The following is a 7,418-nucleotide window of genomic DNA, read 5'->3' as shown; positions in this document are numbered from 1 at the left end:
CAAAAAGATATGAGTTCAAAAGGGAAAAAAAAGACCAAGGTAGATCCTAAAAGTGAGACTCTATCTCTTCTTATTTCTCCCCTAAGAAGAAGCTCCATGTGAAACAGGAGATTTTAATACAATTTTTGCTCCCACTGGATGTTCTATCTCTTAGCGCACTAGCCATTATGATCTGGAAAGTATTGTCTTACACATGCATTACATGCACTCTCTCACTTAAATCTGTAAGATAGTGGAGTTATACCTATGAAGAGATGAGAAATGAGAATCAGAGAGAATAAGTAACTTGTTCTTGGTACATAGCTAAGAATTTAAACTTTAATCTACTTTCTGCCAAGCCCAGTGCTTGGAAGAATAATCACTACGGCCTAACAGTTTCTTTGATCTTGGCTCCTGTCATGGTTGAAAGTGGGGAGAGGACAGCTCTGCACAGCTCCAACATTAGAATGTGTCTGGAGCATAAATGCCTCTTTGTGGGTTGAGCCCTGGGTCCAGGATAATACAAGCATAAAACAGGCCACATACTATTAGACTCATGTTGTCACCTTCCTTTAGATATGCATGGGTGTGCAGAAAATAGTTAATATAGCAGACCTGAGACTGTTGTCTTTAGAAATGCCTGCTTTTGTGGTTGGCCCTTGGCTGACATCTGGGAACTTGGCACTTGCAGGCAAAATGCCTAAAGGTGTCCACATCTTAATCCCTGGAACCTATGAATATGTTACTTTACATGGCAAAAGGGATTTTGCATATGTGATTAAGATTAAGGTCTTTGAGATGGGGGAATTATCCTAGATTATTTGGGTGAGCATTATATAATCATATGAGTTCATAAAAGTGAAAACCTTTTTCCATTTGTGGCCAGGTTGATGAGATAGTGGAGGAGGGGCCAGAAAGTTGAGGCTTGAGAAGAAGTTGTCTCATTGTCCCAGCTTTAAAAATGGAGGAAGGGGCCACAGTCCAAGGAATGTGGTGGTCTCTAGAAGATGGGAACAGCCCTCAGTTTATAGTATGCAAGAAAACAGGGACCTCTGAACTGAATTCTGCCGACAAGCTGAGTGAACAGGAAATTGATCCACCCCTGGAGCCTCAAGAAAGTGATGCAGTCCTGCTGACACCTGGATTTTAGTCTGGTGAGACCTGTGCTGAACTTCTGACTTATAGAACTGTGAGATAATAAATCTGTATAGTTTAAGCCTCTAAGTTTGTGATAATTTGTCACAGCAGTGATAGAAAACTAATACAGCACTTGACCTGTTCCCTAATTGATAAAGGTTGCTGTGCCTAACCTGTTTGTACAATGTCATTTATGCTGAATACTTGTTTTCCTTCTGAGAGTCTGGAATTTTAGTACGTGCCAAGCTGAGGGTTCTTAGTGATCATCCCCCAATAAAAAAAGAAAACTCTCAGGCACTGAGCGACCTTCATTGGGCAAAAACATTGCCCACAATTGTGCATATCTACCCCTAGGAAAGAATGTGCTTGGTGTGCTCCTTCACAGGAGGGAAAGCATAAGGAAGCCTGTGAGTGGACTTCTCCAGACTCTCCCTGTCTTATTTTCCTTGTTGATCTTATTGTATATCCTATTGCTGTAATAAATTTTAGCCATTGATACAATTATATATTGAATCCCTTGAGTTCTTCTAGTGAATTCGCTGAGCATTTGTGTGGTTTTGGAGACCGCTGACATGATGACAGATGGCAAGCCACATTTTGAGTAGCCAGTAAGTCCCAAAGCACTTCAGTAGAAGTGATCTGAAGACAGGCCTTTATCTCCCATGTCTCAGGAGACTGGTAGAGGCATGGGGCCCTGCTCTACTTGCTTCCTTGTTGCTGAGCAACTGTCGTGTTTTTCAGAGCCCAAGTGGAGGGGGAGGAGGTCCAAACAGGAAGTGCCATGATCCACCACAGCAGAGGCACAACTGCTCCCTCTGGTGGTCTGTGCCTTTAAACAATCACAGCCAGAGATAGGGACTTGCCATTTAGTGATGGGTAGAGCAAAGGTTGAAGTCACTGGCTAAGCCTACCACTAGATGTAAAGAGTTCAATTCTAATAGGCTTTCAGACCCAGAAATCTTGAGGAATTCCTCTGTCGGAATTTTGTACACATTCTTCCTGGAAAAATGTTTTGAGTGCAGAATTTTTTTCAAGGAAATATCTCGCTGAACAGTAAAATCTGGTGGCACATGTTTGATTGTCCTTTTCCTATGAATGGAGATGAAGAATGTGTCTGCTCAGGTAGAACCCTTCTGGAGGGGAGTCAGAACCGCTACATGAAGTTGTAGTTTGGTATGGGTTGGAGCTACCTTTCTTATGCTGTCCCTTACAAGACATCCCCCAAACAGCATCTCTTAGGCTTCTACTGAGATTAGGGGCCCTAAGTTTCAGGGAAATTTTACAACTACTTAAGGAAAGTAGTGAGCTTAACTTGTTCATTCATTCTGTCATTCATGTATTGAGACACCAAGCTTGCTACTGGGAATACAGTTGTAAAAAATACACACATGGCTCCTGCCCCCATGGAGTGCCCAGCCTAAAAGAACCCTCCCACTTGGTATCACCATGCTCTGCCCCCCGTATAAGTGATATGGAATCTGACCACAGAATTAGACAGACCTGGATTCCTATAGTGCCTAGACCATATCTAGAACCTATAGCTAGATAGGAAAGGAAATGGTATTCTGAAGCACACACATTTAATATCCTCTCCTTAAGGATGAGACGTCACCTCTGTCCTGTCCAGCCCCTTCTGGATAACCTTTCTAAATTTGCAGAAACCCTGAGTTAAGAGTCCAGCCTCCCTAAAGTAGAAACCAGAACTTAGCCTAAGGGAGAGATGTGAGCCTTAGACTCCACTAATCAGATATTCCCCATCAAGACTTTGGATCAAGAGACAGAAATAGGAAACGATTGTCCAGTGGAATCCACGCCTGGTGAAAATGGTAGAGCATGGCAAAGAGATACCAAATTTTCACAGGCAGCTATAGTAGATATCCTAACGGCACAGTCCAGGGTTCAGCCCCAGCAGTGGCTGCCCCTAGAAAAAGCAGAATTACACCAATTTGTGGTGGCCTAGTCCCCAAGCCAGATTCTCTCACCTGTTGGAGATTTCCTTGAGCTCTACCTAATAGCCATTTTTAAAAATACATTTTATGCTTAAAGAAGCTAAAATGGATTCTGTACCTGCAACTAAGAAGACTTATGGATAAAGAGAGACTCAAAAACAAGCAGTAACCAGTCAATGTGACATTTTCAGGGCAGCGGATCCAGATGCAGAGGCAAAGGTGACTAGAGTAGAGGACTATAAATCTCATCGAACTACCTATTTATAATGTTATTTGTTTGTCTATACTTCTTTTTTATTTTAAAAGGCATAGGTCCCTCACCCCAAGAGGCTAGAACTCATAAACTCACCTGCGAAGAGGGTTAAAAATATGCTTCTTATTAGCATTGATATTCGTGCATGACACACACTGACCACAAGATGGCAAAAGAGATCGTCACATCAAGTCAAACTGTCTTCCTCCACCAGATGATTCCACTAAAGAGAACATTTATTGAGCACTTACTGGATGCCAGAAACTGTTCCAAGCACTTGAATGCATTGTCATTCAATCCTCACAATAATATTTTATGAAATAAGTGCCTTTTCATATGTGAGGAAATTGAGGTACAGAGATATCTGTGTGTCTGTCTGCTCCTAGCTCATCTTTTATTTTTATATCATTTGTCTATATCTATTTTCTATCATCTATATTTACATATCAATTTATTATCTATATCTTTTGAATTAAAGTTTCCATTATTATAAAAGTAATTTGTGCTCACAGTAAGAAGATTCAAATGATAATGATCAGTAAAAATAAAAAGCCCCTTCTCCTCCTTGTCCATCATCCCAGTTCCACTGCCCAGTAATAACCACTGTTAAATTTCTTGCATACTCATCCATTAATTTTCACAGAAAATGAATATGCAAGCATATTTTATACGTATATCCTACACATACACACGTGCACACACACACACACAGGACCATGTCCCACACACTGTTCTACAGCATGCATCTCTACTTAGCATTTCATCTTGGACATCAGATACAGCCTGAGACCACACTTCCCTGAGGGCCTCATTTATAGGTCTTGGATATGACACTAGCTGAACTCATCTGTGTACTAGAGAGCAAGTAACGTGGTCTGGTGCACTGGAGCCCCAGGTGGCAGTGAGTATTGGAGAGGAAGGGGGTTGACAGGCTGCAGGGGGTAGGGAAATGGGACAGGGTGTGAGGTAAATCTGTGGGTGGTTCTCCAGTGGGTGGCCCTTACTTCTGGTGTATTCTGGCTTTGAGCCCTGGTGCCAGAGAAAATTCAGATTTGGATACAACAAACATTTATGGTGCCTTTAGAACAGGCTTAGCTCTTTCCTTTTTTAATGGCCATTTTTAAAATTTTCATTTAATTTGCATGGAATCCCTGTGAGGTAAAAATTACCTTCAATTTACAGGCAACAAAGCTGAGACTCAAAGTAGATCATCTACATAATTACAAATAAACATAGCTTTTAAGAAGTAGAACCAAGAGCCAACTCAGTTCCTCTGATTCTCATCCAGGGCACTGTCCACTGCATTACATCAAAGGCCCCTGGGGAGAGATTGCATTGCACCCCACAAAATGTTCCTAGAGCACAGGCTTTGCATCCCCTCACACAACCCTAATCGTCCGCCCCGTAATTCCCTCTGTCCAGACAGCTTCCTCCAGCACTGCGGGACCGAAGACAGAGGGGTAGCCAAGTCCAGAAACGCCTCTGGGGCTGTGAAATGTCCCCTCAGAGGCTGGGTTCTCAGGAGTGCAGTCAGAAGGTGTGATTGGCCATCATCTCTGCAGCTGAGCCTGCCCCCAGCCCTGTCTCAGGCTCCCCTCCCACCCCAGCTTCTGCACCCCTGCCCAATAAGGATGAAGCCCCGGCTCCATTCTGGGGCAGGCCTGAAACCCGGATTCCCAGGATCAGAGTTCCCAAGGCCCCTGAGCCTAAAGAAGCACGTCCCTTTGCCCATCTTACCGGCACTCTGCAGAGGTTGTGCCTGCTCCACGCCTCCTCCTCGGGCTCCCAAGGCCACGGGGGGGGTTGAGGGTTTGGCAGCCGGCCTTCTAGCCCAGCAGATGCTGAGCAGCCCGGGGTCAGTGGGAGGAACCAGGCACAACAAGGCCATGCTTACTTGCAGCTGGCACCTCCCCTGTAGTTCAGGCTGATAGAGGGGCCTGAACTACATCCCAAGACCCTTAAGCCCTAGCAGGTGGGAAAGGGTGGACCTGGGTCAGAAGGGTCTCGGGGTACTCCTGCACTGAGAACTACTGGCAGTGGGCAGCAGCAGGACAAGGCCCACGAGGACTGAGCCCAGAATAAGCGGCTCGGCTCTGGGCACGCTGGGGGATGTCAGGGAGCAGCCACAGGTGCTGGTCCCAGGGAGGGCAGCCCAGGGCAGGCATCGGGATGGGGCTCAGAGGAGAAATCGATAGCCCGTGCTTGAGGATCAGGGAGGATATGTTCTAGAAGAGTCAGTCCCTGAGTCCTGGCGGTGGCCGGTCTTGGCCCAGTACACACTGCCAGGCTGTTGGAGCTGTGCTGCCTAATACCTTGGTTAGCACAGGACATCACTCCTCCTGGCCCCTTCTTCTAGGGAGTAGTGCCTAGGTCTCCTGGGTTTAGCAGCAGGAATTGGTTGTCAGGAGCCCTTAAAGAAGCAGGAATTGGTTGTCAGGAGCCCTTAAAGAAGATAAGATGCCTGGTAACCGTACACCTGAGGTCCCCCAGAGCTCTACCTAAGCCCTACCTAAGCCAACTCTTGATTGAATTCCTTGAAGCATCCCAGCATCCTTCCAATAAATCCTGTTGTTTGTGGCCAGCATCCAGAAGAACTGCGAACTAGCTTACCCACTGAAAGAATCCTACTCCTGCTGCTAAAAATGACAGAAGTCATAGAGTGGAGTGTAGAGGGACAGGAGGTACTCTCATCCCATCTCCACAGAGTAACAAACATCAAAGAGATCTAGATCTCTGTGTACTTTGGACTGTCTACCACTGAAGACACCATGGCAACCTGACAGCCTTGCCAATCATCTTCCAGCAGAAGCCCACAGGTCTGGAAATTGGGGTCTCTGTCATCATTCGCTCAGCAAATGTCAGCTCCAACCCCAGAGCCAGGTGTTGTACTGGGAGCTGCGGACACAGCACTAAAACGAACTTGCCCAGAGCCAGAATCAGGGCTGGGTTCCCCAAAAGGCAGCCTAAGGAAGTGTCTAGGTCATTACTAGAGAAGTACCAAAAATAAAAGAATCAAGAAAAAAAAAATCAGAAACAATTTAACATTTTTTAAAGTAGTCCTCATGGGAAAAGTCAGAATTTTGTTGTGCTTCCTTACATTCCTTTCCTGATTGCATGTTGCTTTTGCTCTGAATCACATGCAGGGGATGTCAGCATAATCTTTTTGGTACTTAGTGCTTGTATGGGTCTGGATTTAGTCCTGGGCAAATGTCACCATCTCTGCCTCACAAAGATCTAACTGAAGGCTAGCAGAAGGGGCTAACCTAAGAAGAGACTCCCTCCTCATTGAAGTCACAGCTCCTAAGGTTGAATATAACTCTGACCACAAGGTGGCAAAAAAAATATGACACTCCCTTGAATATTAATTTTGTATGTTTATATAAAACTGTTGGTTTATATCAAAATACTCTCTAAAAATATTTTTAACGCTGTGCTCTACACATGGTGACATCTAAAATTTTGCATCAAAAAGTCAGCTGGAAATAATGTGATTTCTGACAAATATTAACATTCACAAATAAAATTGTTACATCACAATTTTACATGAAACCAGTGAAACCTAAATACCTTAGAGATTTAAGAGCCACCATCATTTGTTTTGAAAATTCATAACTAAGCTCTTTGATAGTTGGAAATTGTACCTTTTCCCTTTTCTCCCTGGGTTCTTAACTCCATCCTATTCTTCTAACAGAATTTTATCACAATAATATATTTTTGCACTTGAAATGATGTTATTGGTTATCCAATTTCCCTGCAGCAAAAATATGTATATGTTTTGCTATTTAAGTGATTTTTAAATGTTCCTGTGATCCTAAAGCTCTAAGTACTGTTTAAAATTTTACTCTTGCTTGTGTTATCATGACAATTAGTATTAGAATATAGTAGGTCAAAACATTGTAAATATATTACAGATTTTGAAGGGTAATTATTAAACATAAAGACAAAAATTTATTAGCAGCAGATGTCTTTTTTTAATTTAGTGGGTGTATCCATGGAAAATATTGCCTATTGCTAGAATTAGACAGGGTTCAACATTAATTCTCTTCTTATTTTTTGCTTGGTTAAACACCAACACACAGAAGCCTCGTTTATATAAATAA

This window comes from Pteropus medius, unplaced genomic scaffold (genome assembly GCF_902729225.1).
Source record: "Pteropus medius unplaced genomic scaffold, Ma_sr-lr_union100, whole genome shotgun sequence".
NCBI lineage: Eukaryota > Metazoa > Chordata > Mammalia > Chiroptera > Pteropodidae > Pteropus > Pteropus medius.
The sequence above is the reverse complement of the archived record's forward strand: the minus strand, read 5'-3'. Positions refer to the sequence as shown.